The sequence below is a fragment of the Colias croceus genome, chromosome 10 (assembly GCF_905220415.1).
Source record: "Colias croceus chromosome 10, ilColCroc2.1".
Lineage (NCBI taxonomy): Eukaryota > Metazoa > Arthropoda > Insecta > Lepidoptera > Pieridae > Colias > Colias croceus.
The window spans coordinates 4,090,644-4,113,575 of record NC_059546.1 but is presented as its reverse complement, the minus strand read 5'-3'; the positions used below and the strand labels follow the sequence as shown (position 1 = coordinate 4,113,575).

The following is a 22,932-nucleotide window of genomic DNA, read 5'->3' as shown; positions in this document are numbered from 1 at the left end:
AATTATTCTTCATCAACATAGCGTTGTCTGACGCTCTTCGGAAAGACATAAATTACGGTCATCGCCTTTTTTACTACCTCTACAACCAACGTTCAGTTATTGAAATATTTCTTTCATTCAAACATATACCTGCCACGCTACATAAATTCCAACATTATCGTCGCTAATGCGGCTATTATCACTGTATCTAGAAAATAAAAGTACCCTTAAATGACTCGAAGACTTTAAAATATCTTAAGGGGAAAAAGAGCGCTGTATAATGATTCAATTAACAAACACCAAGTATATTACCGAACAATACAGAAGTGAGTCTCTAATGAGGCGGTACATTTATAGCCCATAACAGTACGCGCACCTTGTCGCTCAAAAATAGCTTTAATAAATATTGTCGCAACACTATCGTGCAGCTACAATATTGTATCAGAAATATCTCGGGCGAAAGCTACCAGATCCACAAGGATTAGGGTCACGTATGTTGAATAATATAAAGTGGACACAGATATGCCAATTTCGTGACTTAGATATAAACCTGATATCTCTCGCATTGTTGCTAAACTGAGAACGAGTGTTGCAATCGAACCGAACATAAAAACGTTTGATTAATTGAATCGGACGGAACGAAGTTTTGGGCGAGATGTTTAGTGAATTAAGTTAATGGGTTCCATCAGCGATGAATGACCAATTAACTCTTCAGAAGCACTTCTGAGTTGCCGTCAATCATTATAATTAGTGCTCGGTGTGATATAAAGCTGCATAGCTCCGACCACAAATCCACGTTCGGCTTCAATTTCTAACGGGCCGCGCCGGCAACTGTTTAAATCATGCGCCTGATCCAAAAATAAACTGCGCGCGATCACTTCTCCGCCACGCTGTAAATTCACCGCTAATTTACAGCCCCACACTGTTATAAATAAATAAATATTCGTCGCCACACTATATCCTCCGCTGACAAAATGCGGCATTACTTGTATGGTTTTGTCATAACAGATCCTTCGTGGGATACACTTAGCGGATAAATTATGAACTGCTTCCAACATTTTGTCGAATGGGAAAATCACCAATATCGATATACAACTTTGATAGTGGTTTGTTTAGACGTGATCCAAATTGCCGCAATAATTTAGGGAAGTGCTCAGTAAAGTGTATTGTTAATGCCATCAATATGTCACACTTGCGGACAATGTAGAGAAAAATGTGAATCTCGTTTCAGTTCAATTAATTTGGTGGCACTAGGTAGTGAGCTACAAATTATTCCGCCACTTTCGACGGTAGGAAAGTTATTGAGTGCCAAATGGATTGAAGCAAGGGAACAGCCGGAGCGTCCGCTCTCGTGCCAGGGATCACTGATGATTGTAACAGAAATTCTTTGACATTGTTACCGTTAATCTTGCAAATACGATTTTAAATAGAACTTTTGTTCCGATGACTCATCGCTTTAATTAAACGCTAGACTAAAGGTTAAAATTTCAATAAAAACTTTCTTTATCAATTTGTTGTCTACATTCATAATAAATTGCATTCATATTTCTAAAATCTAATACTTTTGACCTTTAAGAAGTATTTCTTCATTTGAATGTAAGTTAAGAAAGCAGCTGCTAAATTTATCGTCATTATAAATCGAGGTTGTAAGACCAAAGGGCGGACTTAAAATATGTATTGTTACACTATTATTTTTCATAGAGCCATTGAGTATTTGTTCTTTTAACCGTTGGTACTAACGACCGGCCGTTTTGTTATATTACATATTATAACCTATTAAGGTTGGTTTATTGTTCTTATAATATGATGAATGCATGAACTACGGTAGCGTAGCGAGTTATCATTTCTCAAATTTTAATGACTTTAGCAAAATTTTGCTCTATGTACTTACCTCGTTCCTCTGTTTTTTATTTATTTAATACAATTTGTTTGTTTTAGTGAATTAATATCGTATCATATTATCTTTTGTTTTGTAACAAAATATTATACGAATTAAAAGGAGAGTTTGTACCAAGGTAATGTTAGGTAGTATATATTAACTTTGAACGATGCACTACAATCTCAGCGTACGATATTACACAACCCAAACATCATTTACTTGAGAACACGTAAAAGCATCCAGATTATATATCGACAAATGACGTAGGGAATTCATCTCTATTGAAATATCATGATGCTATGTTGCCAACGGGCGGAGTTTGGCCGGTGCCAAGTATGGCGGGCGCGTTAATGTACCGTCCAAGCTTCACAAAATGCTCTTATTGTCCGTCTAGCCATTAGTTGATCTATGTGGACACACACGGTGCATTGCGAAATGTCAATCTGTATGTAATGATTAAAATTGCTGCATATCCAATTCGCATATGATTTGACGGCATCTCGTCTCGCTCAGGAATCTTGCCAAACTTTTATATCAACATTGTTTGTTTGTTTTGTGATATTGGTCGATGTTACGTGTTCCGTAAATTTGAAATATACCTAACACGTTAGTTAACTAAATTTTATTACCGTACATTTCCAGTAGGCATGTTATCGCATAGTAATTAATTAGTAAAATGCTAATAGAAGAACAGACATTTATAAAGGTTGATTATCTAAATGTCATTTATCAGTGTGTGAATTAGCCTTGCAATTGAATATCTTAGGTACAATTACGAATTATTTATTAAGTGTGACATTTACATTACTGCGCAATAAAAACGCGTAAATCATTTTTTAATCATGAAAATTAAAACGTAAAACAAATGACAACAAAAACAGTTGGATATTTATAAGTGGCTCGAACAGTTTAAGCTAGTCTCTGACTCAGACTTATCTATTTATTCATCATTCAACCTTTTATTACAACTAACGTGCTCGCAATACTAATTTATAAGAACACACACGTTGTCTGTATCGATCTGCTAGACATAATCCGGTAGGTATTTTGTATTAGTGATTTTCCTCGTTGTAAATTGGTATTCGCAATAAATTTCTTTTAAATCTTTATGCAAGGTGAATTGGAATATTTAGTCAGTTTTTTTTAATGAATAAATTGTTCAATTTAAAATGAAATCAAACGGTTATATTTTTAGAAGTGATACGAGTGAAACGTGTTGCTTGAAAATAAAAGATCACGGTAGAAAACCCTTTGTATAAACGTTCGTAACATGGAATTCAATAAAGCATTAAAATTAAGCGTATTCAGTTCGCGGGAGGAAGCAGTTCAAATCAGATGCTCGGATTAAGATAGGATAACACAACTTATAATGATATGTATGTACGTGAGAAGGGCCCGCCATGTTTTATTTATCTTCTCTCGTGATACAGTCGTGCCGTGAGATCGCTCGCCACGTTTTTTGCCCCGGTCCTGTCTGTATTGAGACGTCTCCGTATGCCTGTCCCTACAAGCGACATGACGGGGACACTTATTTTTCAATGTTTTTTAGTCTTTAACAAGCAGTGTTTCACGTTTTTCTTGCTATTAGAATCAGTAGTACGGTAACACGCAGTTTTTGTCAAGACGATTCGCTCAATCATCTACTAGGTACGAGTACAATGCGTATAAATTATACATAAGTCTTTAGAAAAACATTTTTCATCAAACGACCTTCGTATCGAGACATCTGCAAGGGGATATTAAAAATCCATTCATCACGCCAACAAAAAATAGGAATTCAGATTCACACTCAAATACGGCGACTGCAAAATCTTGAGAGACGAAGAGGTATTTGGATCCCACCCTCGCCCGGCCTCGCCGGGAGACGCCTCCCTTTTGACAGGAAATGATTGTCTAATATTAGCTTTGTTATAAGGCTCCTCTATTGGGATTCGAGCACACCTTTTAGACGTTTCGATATAACTTCGGATCGATTACACGTGGTATTCGCAATATCAAAATAGCATTAAGGAAGATCACACAAATTCACGTCGTTACGTCTTTCAACAATTTACTCGATATATCTCTTGAAAATAACACTAAATTAAACAAAGAATGTCGGGTCAACGGCCTCGTCTAGTCGATGGCATCTCAATTTTTTATACACCCCCGATTATCAACAAAAGTCGTCGCATGTATTGGAATGAACTTCAGAGTTTTATTTTGAATACAATTTATTGGTCGGACGTCTATTTCGACTGTTCTTTCGTCAACACCGGGAAGCGTTTGGGCTCGAATAGACGACACTTTGAATAGTAGCTTCGAGATGCGAAGTGGGTATCTGCCGCTGACAGATTTGTGGAATACACGTATCCGACACGCCACCGGAAGGTTTTTGAGGCCATAAATCTCCTTTATTACATAGTAATATGGCATTATTATGAAAAATCCCGCACGTTGTTTAAAAGAGATATTTTTTGTTTTAATCAAATTTCATCTGGAATATGATAGGGCATTTTCGACGGAATATTTTTGTCGAAATTGCAATAACTGAAACTCGCATATTGCGCGATTCGCGTGTAGATAACAGAAATAATGGGGTTCAAAAATGAAATTAATTCCAGGTTGATGATTTCAAATTGAAAAGTCACATCGGCTCGCGCCATAATTCATGATCCTGAAACGTGTCCGGGCGGCTGTGTCGGACGACAATAGGGTTGCCGCTATTGTGTTTGCGATACGTTCCGTTGTCGTCCTAGATACAAATTGGAAAACATCCTTTCGCTAATAGCATTGTCTCGATTCTGCTCGATGAGTTAGAGTCTAGTCGTGACGACACGAAATCGACGACGGCGTAAATAACCCTATTTCTATGATTTTTTTTTTCATTAAAGTGGAATGTCGGAGTTTTAAAACTTACCGGAACTTAAACAAACTTAACTTAAAAAGTTCGGTGCTTAATAATTAGTTAATTGTTGTTTAACATCACTATATATTATTCAGAAAACAGAATAAAGGGAATCGTTCGTTAATCGTCAAAAATAAAACAAATTTTAATAAAATAACCAATATTAAAATATTTATAAGCGAGTAAGTAACTTTCGTTCAACCCTACTCCGTTCATTTTCACAGTACTTTGTCGGGCGACTCTTCCGCTTCACCACGCACTCTATCTCTAGAGGTAGAGCATCAATTTTAATAAATTTACCTTTAGCCTTTTATATATAATATATTTTATATACCTTCCTAAATATCTAATTCTTAAGAAAATTTTAAAAATATATAACAATTATCAAATATTGTTCAGCCCTGTTTCAAGCGCTCACCAAATATATGTTTTCACAGATCTTTGTCTACCTATGAAACTTTGAAGTTCTATAATAATATAATCATGTTTGAAGTTCTATAATAATAAAATCAATTTTTCATTATATTATTATAAAATTTATAAATGCGTAAATTTATACAGCGAGTATAATTCTAAAAGTAGTTCTAGGACAAAAAGAAGCTCTATACATATTGAAACTGAATGTGGAGCTTCTTAACAATGTTCTAAACATGTTTATGCGATGTTCACTTAATTTCATAGGTTTTAAAATAGTGTGTAATTTTGCACTTGCAAAGGCAATGTAAAAACAAAGTTTTATATGTAAATACTGGTCGGTAGCAGGCCTCATGTTTAATGCAGCCGCTTGTCATGAACATTTGTCGGTCGCAGTAATTCAAACCTTCCCACTTTTATATCACTAGATATACCTAGTTATAATGTGATAGATTAAAAATTTCAGCTTATCACTAGTAATGGAAACACATGGGAGTATAAGGTCCTGAGTTCGTCGTTTTTGAAGAGGGAAATTCAAGTGCCTTTTGATAACGACTTCCTTACTATATTTTTTCTTATTTCGTCTTGTTAACATTTTTTCATGTACATAGTTCATTTTAAGTCCTAATTTAAATATTATATATTTTTATACATAGGTATAAACATTTCTTACCTATCTATAAAATCTACTAATAAAATATACGAGATAAATTAAATTTAACAGTTCCTTTAAAATACAAATTTAATCTGTTAAGGAAATTATATTGGCTTCTAAAACTTTATGATTTTCATTAAATGAATGAGAATTATGAACTCGTAAGTCATCTGCTCAAATATGAAGTGCTATCCCAATTTATATAATTTAGCAAATAGTAATTAGCATAATAACAACATAATAATTAATCGCCATGCCGTCTTTGGTCAAACACAAAAAATAATTCATTTTAATAAAGTATTACGATTTTGTTTCGTAAGCTACCGTATTAAATTAATTACGACTAAACCTTTTTAATAACCTCGGTGACGTTGAAAAATAAAGCTAGCGTTACATGTTAATCCTACTAATTATTGCTACGAGTTAATTAGAAAAAACATCGTAAATCATTTTATCCACGACTCTCAGCTATGTAAAGCTAAGTTGCCAAGGAAATACAATGGGTGTATGTATATCCTTATCCGATGGCCTTTTTCGACTACGGTTAGAAAGAGAAACAGTGTTTCTCACACACATACGAAAGCCGAGCCCGTAATTTGCCTGCACGAAAATTTGATAATAAATCATAATAGTTTTAGACAGACTTGGGGTAAAAAATGAACCGAATTGGAAAGTGAATTGTAAGGCACAGCGAGGTTGGCCTGTTATTAGAGCAATTATGTTATTATGTTTGGCGTATCTAATCCGAAAAACTAAATTGGAGTCGCTCGCTGCCGGCGAACGCCCAATAGGTTCAATCATTTCTAGTTGTGGGTCGCACGAAATTCGTTGCGGAAGCAATAAGAAACACGAATACTTCGACCAAATTACACGTAACCTAAGAAAACTATCGATCGACAAAAACTGGGGTGCTATCGAGAACTCTTTCGAGACCCTCATTTCGCTACGGTTCATAGTTTCGGACAAATTAAAAAGGGAGCTTCGATGCTGTACATATTTCAAAGTTCACATTTCATAACAACCCCGTTGCCCTTTAATATCCCTCACTCGACTCATATATCATTCGGTATGACCGTAATTGTAGTGATGGATTCGACTTCATTAGAATAAAACGCTTATAGGCGACGAGAAAAAGTTCACTATGGGCTGCATAAGTAACGGAAATAAGAACACTGTATGAACGATTGCCTCTTTCACAATTTGTATCTTTAGCATACATTGCTCGCGAAACAGGTTTTTCTCCTATGTTATGAACACGTTTTGTGTTTTCAAAATGCGTCGTCCTTTTGTATTATCTAAATATCAAATATGAATACCAAATAAGGGTTGGGACAAAAGAAAAACTGGCATGCTTTTAATTTATGCGTAAACGAGTACATGAAAACGTAATAATAGGAGCGTGTTTGGTAAATATATTATTGTAATAACTCTCTTGGGATACTTCAAAGTTGCCAGGGTCTATTTTCTAAAATTTCACGGTAGATACATCATTCGGCAGTCGTGGAAAATTGTTAACATCTTCATTATGTCCGCTGAGTGCCTTTTGGTTTGGGTAATTGTGATGTTATTTTATTTTGTCCAATTACCACCACCTTGACCACTGGTTATTGTACATTTAGATAAATCATTATTATTACTATTCCATCTGTTACTTTGTTTGTATATACTGGTACATAATCATGCATTGCTAACATTACATAGTTTCTTTTATTTATTTTCTTAACTGTATTCAATGACCATATTGTTTACCAATTTTTATCGAAGCAATATTTATGATGTTGACAGTGAGATAAAGTTGCAATAAATTAATTTTTATTAATTCTATTCAACTTTTGTTTATGGATCTGCAGTGCATTTGCTTCACGGCACTATCGTTTTAATTATTATTTTTTGCTGATAATTCCATGTTTAACATTATTTTCTATGATTTATGATTATTACCGGTATCTATCCGTTTTGTAAGTAGATTATTGATTTGTTTTAAGCGATATTTACACTTTATTACTTTAACATTGTTGCAAATATATTCTCCTCATTTCTTCTACTTTGATTTTATTTATTATTGTTGATGTCTGAAGCTCTTGGCTCAATTTTAATGTTTAGTATCATATTTAAACTCTCCTGTTTCTAGTCATTAGAAGAACAAAAACTCACATCAAATTAATATAAAATTGTGCAGTTTGATAAACTTACAGTTAATAATATTAAATTAAAATATGACTCTATATACAAAAAGTGACGTGAAATTTATTTGTCTATTAAAAATATTACACGAAACATGGACGTCATGATGTCAGCTCGCACGTCATATCGTTTGTTATGATTTCAATGTTAATGTTATGCTGGAGCTTAGACTCAATAAATGTCTATTATATTGAACTTGACATAGGTTCCTCATTGCACTGACCTACTTATCTCTTTCCAAACACAGCTGACCTGCAATATCTAAGCTAATGAACCGATGCTGTCAGGTCAAATGATAAGAAGCCGTTGACTTTAGTTTTTCTCTCCCTTAGAGATAACGAGCTAGCAATATTTTATTTTACGACATTCGAATTTGTAAACACGATGTATGATTCACTTGATGTATTTAGTACGATGATACTCATGTTTTTCTTTTTTGTTTCAGGTAAGATTTGACAACTTGTGAGACAACTCTATCGTACCAACTCGAAAATCTTTTAAAATAAGTAAGTTAAATCGAGAAATTATATGTCCTAAGTTTCGTGTCTTCATTATCTTAAAGAAGTATCTGAAGGAGTTTAATCATTTAATTGCTTAACAACACCTCCTTGGCTCACATACATCATGAATGTTAAATAAGAGATCATTCGTTTGATTCCAATCGCAGAAACGAGGACGCATCTCTACAACGTTTTCCGCCCATCCGTAGCAACGATGCATTCACACGCATTTGGATAATCTCTCATGTGATCGGCTACATAGGCGCGTGTACACTCAATCATAACCGGCCATTTTGTAAAACCGATACTCACTTCGCATTCTCTTTTGCAGTTAGGCATCATTTCGTTTGGCCACGCTAAAAGCACGCTGCATGTTCGCACTCCCACCCGTTACAACACAAGCGCGTAGCGCGTATGATTCATGAAGCTTCGTCTGTGAGAGTGCCCGCACGTTCGCGCTCGGCTGGAAATTGTCAGTGTAGTTGTGACTATCGCACGGAGCGGCTGCGGGTGTGTGCGTGCCCACTCATGGCAGCGGACTATGACGGCTCGTAGATTTGACAGCTAGCTCAATGCGGGTTCAGACGTTCATTAAACGACCACCGTAATTTCGTGAAATAGTTGACAGTTTACGTACAAAAAAAAGTTACGTTCGCGGTGAGCTTTACGCGGTGCAGCGCAAATTTTGTGATCGAAGATTTTCGCGCGCTCTTGAACTTGACGTGTTATTATGATAGAAATTGAATTGATTTGTGACATTTCCGTTCGTATTTACTTATCATGTTCGCAATTAGATACGCTTCGTCGGAAATCAGTCTGAGGGGCATTGGTATGAATAAAATATTACCCGCGGTTTGGTGGTCCCAACTAGACGGAATGATATCACTAACGTGCGAAAAATATACTGGCCTGTAATGACCTTGTTTGAACTATACCAATTAATAATGGCGAAAAAGAGGTGATATTGGATTATTAAGTGTGATTCAGTTTATTGTGATGTAATTGTCGTTTTGTAAACTTTTCTTTTTGTGCAACTTTAACATTTGATTTTATAAGTGACTTAAAGTTTTTTATGGCTTATTTTAAGTGAAATTTATTTGGAATCTCTGCAACATACGCTTGGTGAGTTGAACATTTGAAAACTCTACTTCTAATAAGAACTTTGTGCTAATGATACCTACTCTATTTATCAATAAACATAATATCTATATCATTTTTGAATTAATTTGAAATGTTATTTCAGGAAAATAACAACCTAAATATTTAATAATAATGAGGAGATAGAGTTTGTTTTTCACGAAAACTTCATCAACAAACATACTGTAGGTGCTACAAATGAAATATTTAACTATCATTAATTATACTTTAAACACCAAGTAAACTTTTGGTGATCCCATATTTTATCCAAATTCATACATACATTGTCATATTTATCAAACACTGCAATATTATATGTTCTGTCACTTCAGCATTACCTACCAAAAACGGGATAAATATTATTATATCGCAGCATATCGTTTCTAGGTATATTTCCATACTATAATTTAACAAACTACCAAAAATATAAAAAAATATTCAACGAAAATTTCGAGTCACAAAATAAATTGTATACATTACGCGATGTTCCTATCAAAATTAATATAGACATTAATTCGTATAAGTATAATATTTCATTGTTTTCTTTCGTCGAAATTCCTTTTGTAGGAGTTGCCGAAGACAGGTACGGCAGGCCTGGTCATTTATCATGTGTGATCTGAAGTCATTTGAAGGACTAAATAGAGTCGTATCTCTTTGGTAGACGGGTGTTTAGCACCGCCTTTGAAAATGTCATTAATCAACTTTTTATGTTATTTTTTGGGTATGTAACTAACGTATAGTGAATGAATTGCATTATTATTGCTATGTAGGAAAATAATATCAAATAATCAGATAATAATTTTTTAGTGATTTATTAAATTTGTTTCTTATTGAAAAAAATTGTAATTTGAAGATTTTTGCATGTGATTTAATGTATTATATTTCATTAGCTACTTAGGAAATAGGTATACTCATACATGTACCTATACCATTTAAAATCATATAGGTGTCCATTTTTTTTTTATTAATAAAATATAATATTAATCTATACATAATTATATAGGCATTGTATATTTTAATTTTCCTTATTCAGAAGTTCAAAACCTACACATAACATTACCTACCGACCAAACTGTTTAGATTCACTTTCATAATTATTAATATGATAAAAAATTCATTTCAGGGGCCGAATTAGGTAATACGTATATGAAATATATACAGAAAAATTACAATTTATATAAGAATTGTAAATTTCATTGAATATTCAACGAGGTGTGTTATAATAAATAATTATGAGTTAAATTTAATAAGACTTATTGTAGAGGCAACTCTATCGTATTTCATTGAGCCAAAAGAATATAATAATTATTAAACATATTTCGCAAGTTTTTCCTACCTACAATCAGAAGATAAAGTTCGTTCGTATTTCTATATATTCACTATATAATGATCGTAAGTTTGATACTCGTTTATTAATATGGTAGAGCGTTGCATTTTGTACGTCTCTATAAATATGTACCTACTAAAATATTTAATGTGCGAATGCTACATAACAAACTTACAATAATTAAGTAGATATAAAAATAAATACTTAGTAATATCACATTCGTATGAGTAGCACATTCATAAACGTATTGTATTTATCTATACAAATACTATAAAGCTGAAGAGTTTGTTTGTTTGTTTGAACGCGCTAATCTCGGGAACTACTGATCCGATTTGAAAAATTCTTTCGGTGTTAGATAGCTCATTTATTGAGGAAGGCTATAGACTATATATAATCACACTAAGACCAACAGGAGCGAAGCCACGCAGGTGAAACCGCGCGGAGTAGCTAGTATTATTTTCGTATTTAAGTAATTATTTTCTAAGATTACATTTATATAAAAACACATTCAACAAATCTTACTAATTTTGTTATACTACCTATGTATTAATAGTTGTCTAAAATTACTTTCCTAATAAATAGATACGAATGATTGAAAATAACTGAAAGCACATGAAAATATTTTAGACATATTGCAATACAACTTGCAAAACCTCGGCTTGAACCTTGAAGATATCATAATAATATTTATATTTGACAGGACATTCATAAATTAAACTAGTTGTTTGTACAAATGATTATAATTCCTACAATGATAAATTTAGATTGAAGCACGACTATATGATTACCACTTATAGAAGGAATATTAACATGACTAGATCATTTATAATATATCAATAGCTATAATGAAGTGTATTTGTAGTTAATATTAGAGGTATATTCATTTTATGCAAATAATTTAAATTATTTAATCAATTAAGTTGAAGAGTTTCGTTTATAGTAAACTCTACATTTCTTAAAGTTTTAGTCCATGTAAAACATCAAATCGTTAAAGTTTAAATTTTGTATAGTCATATTATAACGTACGTAGAGGTATTTGAACTAGATTTTGTAACACAAAATAAAGAGTAAAATTTCATCCAACTTATAAAATTTTATCTACCATAAGCCAAAAAGCACAAGCCATTAACTGCAATAAAACAGCAATCTCGCATCGTAGATAATTCATATGCATTGCATTCTGAAAAAAATCTTCATTACATATATAATTTGTTATGTACAATGGTCGGTATCTAGTGGCTATTACTCTAACGGTACTTTCACCGCTATCATGCTGACCATCAGATGGTCTGCTTTTTGACTGCCTTAATAAAGCGAGCATGTAAGATTTTAATGTGTAGCAAGAGATTTGGTTGATGCGATAATATGCCGTGACTGCAATCACGACTTTCTATGTTAGAGAAATCATGACGGCGTTTTTGATAAATTCGGCACGCCCTTACAACCTTACAATTGTATCATGTACATTATGCTATTTTGAAATAACATTACCTAATAAGGACCAACTATATAGTGTAAAGAGACTGTTATGAGATTGTAGCTAGATGATAATATTAGATATAAATTTTGTAGTAATAGCGAATCGTGTAGGTACCTACAATTTTTTTCAAATATACGGAAATGATGACAAATTTTAAAATGTAAGTAAACATAAAAAGGCACATTGAGATTTATTGTTACCCTTTTATCAAGACGATACCAAATGAAAATAACTTGTTAATGTCAGTTAAAATGTGTAATAAATAAAATTACAAATCATATAGGTAGGTACATTGCGTGTACCTACATGTGTCTCTATAACAAAAAGTGACTACTAAACATTAAACATACCAAATAATACTGAAGATATTCCACTTTAGATAACAATTAAACAAAAATTCCATACCTTAGTTATATATGATTCTAAACAAAGTGCAAAAAATCATTTGCAAAATAAAATATATGAACTTCTCACTTTTTCCTTTACATTTCTAAAATCTAGTAGCAATATCTATTGCTATTTTTCTCAGTACCTAATCAAGTGTGAAGTCCCGTGTCCCTGTAGTGGGGTAAGGAGCAGATGTATGATGATGGCAGATACATACATCTGTTTCACTGATCGATTTTCTTTAGGGACAATGTAGGTGATCAGCCTTCTGTGTCCTACCAGACCGTGACATTTTTTTTTACTTCGTCTCCACCAGGAATCGAACCCAGGACCCCTCGGTTCTACGCTCACGCGTCAACACACTACGCAATTACACTTACGCAATAGTTCATTCGTTGCTATCTGATTTGCTGTTATGCAAAACGTTATTGAAATGCCCTTTTCAAACGATAGATGGATCAATTATTTATTCACTACTAAAGGAGGTGACTAGAAATAAATGAGCCTTTTACGGTAAATATAATGAAGTACCAAATTGGATAAATACCGCATTCCTATATATGGTATAAAACAATAAATATGCTAAAAAATATATTCAAATGCGTTTTTTAAATGGAGATATGTCATCAAAAATTAAAAGGAACATTATGAATGTTCTACCAGAGATTATAAAACCTGGTGAATAGTTTATAAAGTGCCTACTTAGTATCTGTTCCATTACTTTAAGTAGAAAATATATACGTTTTACTCCGATTGGAAGGACAATTTATTTCTTACTGAAAATATTCCTGTGGCATAAGTATTTATAATGACATATATAATAAATATCTTAAACGTGTGAACGTAAGTAGGTACATACATTTATATGTGTTGACATCTTACATGCAACCGATAACATTAACAAAATACAAATAATCGCAATAATATATAGAAATGTCAAATCCTGTTTTCCTTATTTGTCCGGACATAATATCCCATCAACCCAACAATTCAATTCAAAAATTCAAAAAACCCAATTCAAAAAACACAAACATCAATTGAGTCACAAAATTTCGTCATTAAACATACAAACAATTAATTTAAACGACATCACTAATCTTTAATACAAAGTTAAACCGAATTGCTCGAGGCATTCATAATCGTTTTATAAGTTCTTCCATTTCAGAAATAATCAAACGGTATAATAATTGTTAAAACACAACTAAAATGATAACGCCCACCTCAGAGTCGCGTTAATTTAATATCATTTGTACGTGTCATCGGCTCCCACTAACGAAACAGTCGTCTCATTAAATATTTTAATTAACTTTCCATATTCATGTCCCATGTCAAAAGCTGTGCGTTTAAAATTTGGGTTAAATTATTTAGAACTCTTTGTTATTGTGTAACTTGCAGACTTTATACTATGCTGCCTTGTTAGATTTTTTAATTAATTTATGAATTTAGTGTAAAAGTTTTGTTATCAGAAAATAATATACCAGCTTTTAAAAACCCACATGATATAAACTGTAGTACCTAAATGTGATTTGTGTTGATCTTAATTAAGACGTAAAATATTAACCGGTAGTGAATTGAGGAAGCAAATTCGATTTTAATAGTAGTTAGGTATATTGATTAAACGTTTTACATAAAAATGTTGTCCTTAAATAAATTCGAGCCACTAATAAACATCAATATCATAACTCATATCCGTTAATTTCGCCATAATTGCAAATTACACGTGTCAAAACATTACTGAATTCCGTGTTTTTTGCAAAGAGCCTTTAAAATAATGACTCGCCATGCTGGAACGGAAAGCGAATTACGTTACGTTGATAAATTATCACTAAATAAAGATAATCGGCCGCGGATTGCCGGTTTGACATGAGAAGTCGGGGATATTAATGTGTATTATAGGTCTCGGGACACCCGCTCGTTTGTAAAGCGAATTTGTAAAATTATCGGTCGAGCGTTTTGAATATTAATCTTGACGTCCGCGTCGGCCTGATGTATCGAACTTTTTAAACTCGTTCTGAATCGATATAGATTATTATAAAGGTGCCGTTTTTAGACGCTCCGGGAATATTAAATTCTTAAAGAAACAAAGAAATTGCCTGTTAACATGAAAAGGTTAATAAAGAAAGTTATGAAATATATTACAAGTGATATTGTAATCATTTCAACTTTATTTATATATCTAGGTAGTTATTTGGATTGTTTTATCCTCTCCTGTGTTGCTTACAAATATTGTAGCTATAAGAAATAAGAAATATTGTAAATATAAGAAAAGCGTTTAGAATTATAATCTAAATAGGTACAATACAGATATCCTAGTTAAAATGCATATTATATATTTAATTGATATACAGATTATAACTTATAAGTTACAACAAAGGACTTGAAAACCTCGAGTTTCATAGAAAGTAATTGTAACACTGTTTTTGTATGAAAAATCAGAATCAATCGCTTCCTTATTATATAGGTTGAGCTTTTTCCTACAAATGCTAATATTCAATGTTCCAAGCGTTATCTAAATTTTAAAACCTACTAAGATAACAACAATACTACTCATTACACTTCTTAGCTTTAGGCATATGAAGAAGTAAGTTTTTATCCACATTCAAAAGATTGAGACAGTTACTTCAGCAACGAGAACACCCAAAACTAAAACTGGAATTAAATTAGAATACAATAGATCGTAGTTAATTCTCGGAGAGATAACAGTAATATATTATAGCTGCAGGCGAAATTTACTTTATAATCATGTCATAAACATTAGATAATTGTATAACGGTTTTATAATAAATGTCTTGCATTAATTAATCGAAGTTGTCTCGAGGTGTTAGTTGCATTAAATCGTGCGACTATGTGCTATTCATTATTGATGCATTTATTTATTATATACTAGTAATATAAACGACTAATTGGATTGGTGTTAATTGTCTTAGTTTTTAACCGACTTCAAAAAAAGGAGGAGGTTATAAATTCATGTATGTACACTGATTACTCCGAGGTTTCTGAACCGATTTACGTGATTCTTTTTTTGTTCGATGCGGGACGGTGTCGAATTGGTCCCATAAAAATTGTATTCGGATAGACCCAGTAGTTTTTATTTTATGGGCATTTTTGCAAGTGCAAGTTTGAAGTCGGTTGTTTTTAACGCAGTTATCACTTGTAGAGTTATTTAGTTTTACGACAAGGAAGTACTGGGTTGTATTAAGCTTAAAAATCTACTGGGAGAAAATGTTTCTAAAGAAAAATTAAGCTATTCCGCTAATTTTAAAATAAAAATGATTAAAAATTCTTTCTAAAAATGTTACATTTAGGAAATCTGGTCTATTACAAAAATATTGTTTGTAAAAGTGTAATACCTAGGTATGTGAAAATTGTACAAATTGTAAACTTGCGTGAACTTTTTAGTACCTACTTACCTACTATTATTGATGTTTTCCATATTTCTATTAAGGTACATATTTAATTCGTAAATTTTACTTTGGATCACCTCATAAAATGTAATAACCCTTTAACCTGTGAATCGCAATAAATCATAAATAAATCAATAAATTTTTAATCGAAGCTCTAAGATACATTTGTTCTCTGGGTTGATTTCCTACGAATTCATTCCAATGTCATGAGATTTAATTGCATAATTCAAACACAAAAAATCTATCCTCAATTTACAAAATGACTATAAATCAACAATAAATATCGGTAATTTGGATGAGGGATCACAATCATACCTCAAATTATAGATTGAGAAAAATATAGGGGTTGAATGAAATTTTCTTAATAACATGTCAGAGGTTTTATTTTTTGCACTTTGGTCAAATCTTTGGTCAAGTTTTTTCGGATGGAAAAAAATAAAAAAGTACACATTTTTTGTGAGTCGATTGATGAATGCAGCCTCTAATGGTGAATGACGAACACCGCCTATCACGCCCGCGCCGGTCAGTCATCTTAATTTTGGATTATAGGTACTGTCTTCCAAACCCTGACTTGATCAGATAGTCGAATACTCATAAAAGTACGAATTTATACATACCTACTTCTCCCATTAACTTGCGTATTGGCGGCGGACTACGATGTGTTCCAAAATTCTGTTAGAGTACCTAGTGACAAAAACATTGTATATATTGTAGAGCAATATTGTGAATCAAATAGTTATAATTATGTAGCTTCAATATAAATAGAGATAGAGGGAGAAAGCTTTGCATGATATAAAAGGTATGGATATTGGATTTAGTTAAAACCTTATGACATAATATTTAACAAAATTCACGACTTTTTTTTCGTAAAGCAGTTTTGTTTTTTACAAATTAGGCTCGTACGATAATTAAACACCTTCAAATTAGTGTAAATTACACATAACCTGTACACACAGTAAGTGCTCATTACAACAGGTGTCTAGCCGACATCGTCACAACTGTGTAAATACCGAGTAGTTAAACGTAAACACTGCTAAGTAATAATTTGTTTGATCTGCTTGTTCTGGATTATATTCTAATACTAATTGACTCAACAATTTTAATAAGTGTTGTAATTATTTGATATTGCGATATCTATTAGAGATGTTTATTTACACTTGCTTATAAGTAGCAATTGAATATATAAAAGCTATCTTACTTCTTAAAACGTGGCAATGTTATAGTAGTAGTAACGCCTAACCTAACTACCTAAGTAGGTTTCCGCCTGCGGCTTCGACGGCGTTTTCAAAGAAAAACCTGCATAGTTCCCGTTCCCGTGGGATTTCCGGGATAAAACCTAGCCTATGTTACTCGTGGATAATGTAGCTTTCGAATGGTGAAAGAATTTTTAAAATCGGTCCAGTAGTTTATGAGCCTATTCCTTACAATCGAACAAACAAACAAACAAAGTTTTCCTCTTTATAATATTAGTGTGACAAAAAAAAATTATAGATATAATATACCTATGTGTATTGTGTAGGTATATAGAGAAGTCATTGTTAACGATTTGAAAAGGTGATTTAAATTTGCGTTTTTTAAGTTTTCCTTAAGATTATAAATTCTATCTACCTTTTGATATAGGTATGTATATAAAATAAGTATATTGATTTAAAAACAGGCGTTTGATTAATTGGTTCATTTAAATAATTTAAACCAATATTTTGATTTTGGTTAATTAATTCTTAATTAAACAGACTATATTTGTTGTATTTTTCAATAATTAAATGGTTAAAAAAACCTGACTCATTTTTGAAGACTTTAAAATAGGTATATCAATAAACATAATAAATTGTTGAAGATAAGGTAGAGAGCTCATTAACTCGATTTAAATCTTACAAAAGATTTCGATCGATTCATAATTAATTAAGTAATCTGATTATAAACATGTTAGTATATCTACGTAAAAATTTGTTAAAAATTTGTCTCAATAATATTATGCCATCAATGCAAGATAAAAATAATAGAATATAAGGTAAAATACCTACATATTAAAGGTATTTAAGTTGCATAGGTAAATATTTATACCTAATGCTTATAAATTGTATATAAAAAAAAACTGATTGATGTCTAATGTAGGTACCTACCAGCTACTACTTATGTAGGTAGGTACCTTATTTACTTTATGGGTATCCTAAGGCCCTTAGCTAGAGCAAAGGTCGTCGACAGTAGGTAGGTATACTTCGCCATGTACTACCTATTTCATTACAAATAATTACGATAATGATTATTCAAGTATGGCACCTGCATATAGGTAGATACAAAATTTTGCATGCAAACTTATAGAGGTACCTACACTCTACAGGCCTTTTCCAAATCAATGTAGCGACTTCCACAGAACACATAGGTATGAATAGCATAAATTTCGTAATTTCGAATTTCAAATGCAACCAGCAATAGGCGTAGCTAGTGATGTGCCGTGTCGAGGTGTTCCCTCGATAACTGCGCCGTGGCACGCGATTCGCTCCGCCCAACACCACGCACGCGAGCCTTACTATGACTTTCGTATTATGAATTACTTTGGCCCGTAATATAGACAGGCATTATCAGGCTAATCTTCCCTTTCAAGTGCTCAATAATGATGTAAATTTTGTTTTTCATTTTGGGTAGATGGTTATCTATTTAGAAATGAAAACATTATATTATTTCATTGATATATTTTTTAATAACATAATTAATACTGAATCGAAATGTCTTATTGAAAAACTAAACAAATACTTAAGTAAGTTACACATTAAAACATTTAAGTAACATTGAAACAAATTATTCAGAGCGCTATCTTTAAGGGCCCTTAGTAGGTGAACACGGAAAAATGGACTGTTTTCTATGAGCTATAATTGAAAATATTGAGGTTTTTTCGCACTGAAATTTCTAATATGTATTACAGAACGTATGTGTGATGGGATGACTGTTTCCAAAACACGATTGGAAAACTTTTGCTCGATAAAAAAAAATCCTGAAGTTACCTCTAAAATATCATATAAATGCTCATTACAACCGTATTTTACGATAATAATTCGTATAAAATCACAAGTACATAGGCATTTACCTTCTCGATTTCGTGACTGTTTTAGATTTAGAAAATACTAAATATTTTCATTCACTTTTTGATAAAAATGTGAATGGCGCTTACGATTTTTAGTTTCGAGCACGTTGATTCCATACTAAACGTGGACCCCCTCACCGCTTACCTCAGGCCCGAATAGCTGAATTTTCGCTGACCACCTAACCCCCCTTAACAATGTAAAGCAAAGCCATCACAAATAATCTTTATTTAAAAGTTGGAACCACTATAAATACCACTAAGGAGATACTCAAAACATTCACACATTCAGTATGTTAACAGAGCTGTTGCTATTTATGCACTCCGTTCAAGAATCTGGCCGCATTAATGCAATCTGAGCGTCTAATAAAATCCAAATGCAGAACTAACACTCTTGATAAACGGCGGCCATCATTGCACGGCACGGCCTATTATGAGAGCGTGACGTCACCGCCCCGCCCCCCGCCGCCCGCTTCAATCAAACCGGGAACCCTCGTCATGCCCCCACCCTACGATCCGCTTTACTGACTCCGCATTTTTCTCATAATAATAACGTCGAAAAAATCGCACAAAAAATCCTGACAGACGCACCGATTCCATTCCGTCCCATCCCTACAATCCTCGCTGATCCGCGCTTGCCATTTCATTATTGAATGTTTTGACTTTTGATGAATTTCGTTAAATCTGACATTGAATTAATTAGGTACAATGATTTAATTGAAAAGTAAAGCTTTTGTCTTGTAACCATCATGTAGATACCATATGAATGAATAGGTAAATAGCCTCGATAAATAGAAAAAAGCTTACCAAATAGATAAAAATTATATTTTTTTCTATTAAAACTGAATTAATTATAATTATTATGGGTATCTACCTGTTCTGATGATACCCAATACATAATTAAACTTATTGTGATTTGTGTTAGGTGGTAGATTTTATACCTATTCCTGAGTTATTAAAGATATTTAGGTGTACCTACCAATCTACAATAAAATTGTAGGTAGGTACCTATAGGTAGGTAATAAGGTTTATATTTACATTTTATTTTTATAAGTATATGTATATGTATGTCTAGTGATACCATAATATTAGTTATCGCTACTAAATTTAGTTCAATAATTGGCAATGAAGACCATTAAAAAATCGGACTCAATTGATTTCATTGTTTGCAAATTGATACAGGAATACTTAATACAAAGTCTATGGAATACCTAGTCATTTTTTAAAACTAATGTAGTAATAAATGTTTTATAAGTATATAAGAAGTTGTTCAGAAAATGTTCCATTTGCCAATAAAAGGCTGTAATCGATGCAATTAGAATCGAAACAAATAATCGGTCAAAGAATCGATTCCAATAAAAAGTTACAGTCTAGTGAATCGAAACAAATAATCGGTCAAAGAATCGATTCCAATAAAAAGTTACAGTCTAGTAAGAAGCCTAATTGGCTTAAGAATATAGGAATGATTAAGAATATAGGTAGTAATATATTTCACTTGTCTAAAGGAACAATTAAATTCTAAGATATGATATTAAAGCACAGCATATCTACAAAATAAATTCTAAATTAAACTCTTCTTTTAATATTAAAATTGAATACCTAATAGAATGTCTATAAATTTCAGATTGATACTTTTGTAATTTTTCACGAAGCCATAAATAAGGAATGGAAGAAATAAAATCTTTATACATATATTATATAAATCTCGTGTCACTATGTTTGTCCTCAATGGACTCCTAATCCACTTAACTGATTATAATAAAATTGAGAGATAGGATAGTGTTAAATCTCAAATCGTTATAGAGAAAGCGGGCGAAGCCGCGGCTGGTAAGCTAGTAAATTATAAATAGCTTTAACTAAATACAAACTTCATTTCTTAATTAAATATGAGAACTGCATTATAATAATCTTAATAAGTAATACCTCGGGACCAAATTCAAAACGTCTTCATAGGATTAAAAACAAATTCCTTCGATAGAATATAAGCATCAATTCAGTAGGAACACATTCAGTACTTAACACTGCACCTCAATTAATTTAGTTAATATTAATAGAACAATATAATAATATAATAGTGGTTGATAGTAGGTATAGACAAATAGGTAACGTATGCGCGTGCGCAGCTATTCTTATTGGAATAATATTGTCGTTGGAATAATATTCTACAATTTTCTGTTTACTTCTAATTAGATTCACAGTGCAATTTTATTAAGTTTATCTTTTTTAATATTTAAATAATATTCAATGAATTATAAAATAATCCAATTAAACTGCAATGTCTTCAATAAATTCAAAACATTATAGTGCCATCTATTGATGAAAAGTTTTGAATTAAAATTGTTTACCATTTCGTTTTGTGTTGCTTCTCACCAATAGATGTCACTTTTGAACAGGTTTTTAAAATGCGTGTGTGAAAAGATAAGTTCATATAACTTAGTTTGAGCATGTTACTATAGATGGTGCTGATATAAATAAAATATAAAATATAATTATTTAAAAAAATTGTACTGATATAAATATATGTATAAGTATAATTTTTTTTTCATCTAGTAATTAGTACACAACGTTTGAAAAAATATTATTGTTTAAATTATCGTTTTCGACATGAATAGGTTAATATTGCTTTACAAGAAATAGTGCCGGAAACCTATCATATTTTCAAACATTATAATTTCCTTTGCCTAAGTACTTAAAAAAATAATAAACGCTCGACAAACTGTTGACGCCAACAGCTCATGGGCCCTCTTCACAATGGGCAGCGTTGGGCAATCATTGTAGCTGTTTAGGTATCCATAATCCATATCCGCCCTGATTGCGGCAAACATAGACGAGCATATTTTGTTGAGCCACTGTGAAGAGGACCTATTTGATAGTAGGTACCATCAATAAAAGCACTTGTTAAAGCCAACTATTTAATTAAGTTTTTATCTTATTCATAAATGAGCTACAAGGCTACTAGTGTTGCCCAAATGCAAGAACAAGACGAGACTTAGCCAGTCTTGGTCTTGGTCTTGCGCCAATACACCGGGTCTTGGTCTTGGTTTTGGTCTTGCGCCAATACACCTGGTCTTGGTCTTGGTCTTGGTCTTGCAGCAAGAGTCTTGCAAGTCTTGCAATTACCTATTAGTCTATTACTATTTATTAAAGTTTACTTTTAATCTTAGAAAAACGTATTAGAATTGGAACATTGTGAGCTTGAATTAACATAGCCATAGTAAATATACTTGCGTGATCAGTATAATGTAGGTATTCATTTTCATTCTAAGCACTTTGAAACTTATTTATTCTTTGGAACACCTGTAGGTACTCTTAAAAAAATTCGAAATTATTTTGCATGAGTACCTATACCTACGCCCTATGGCGGCAATCAAATAGTGTCAAATGTTATGATTTCGGCGTGGCGGCAACGATTGTTTTTCTTTGAGAAGTAAGTACAAAACCTTTGATGCCGCATTATCAAAGTGCCGATGGTTAAAACATAACTATGCATGCACTCAGTTTGATTTTAATAGATATTTTTTCAATCGCTATGTTTATGGTATTAGTCGTAATGCGCATAGGTCCAGTTTTTCATATTCTTTGATACAGTTTTTTGCGTCTCATAGAATTCCTAAGCGTAC

The 22,932-nt window shown here is 32.4% G+C and overlaps 1 protein-coding gene across 9 annotated transcripts in view; it reads left to right on the top strand.

Annotated features, from left to right (window-relative positions):
• LOC123695111 (homeotic protein antennapedia-like) overlaps positions 1 to 22,932 on the top strand; it is a 150,450-nt gene that overhangs the window by 106,964 nt on the left and 20,554 nt on the right. Inside the window, exon 1 of one of the 9 annotated variants that reach the window (XM_045640833.1) lies at positions 8,995 to 9,620. The exons of the other annotated variants lie outside the window; for them this stretch is intronic. The gene's annotated coding sequence lies outside the window, so the exon portion shown is untranslated. Of the gene's footprint in view, positions 1 to 8,994; positions 9,621 to 22,932 lie in introns of those variants that run through there. 9 annotated transcript variants of the gene reach the window in all.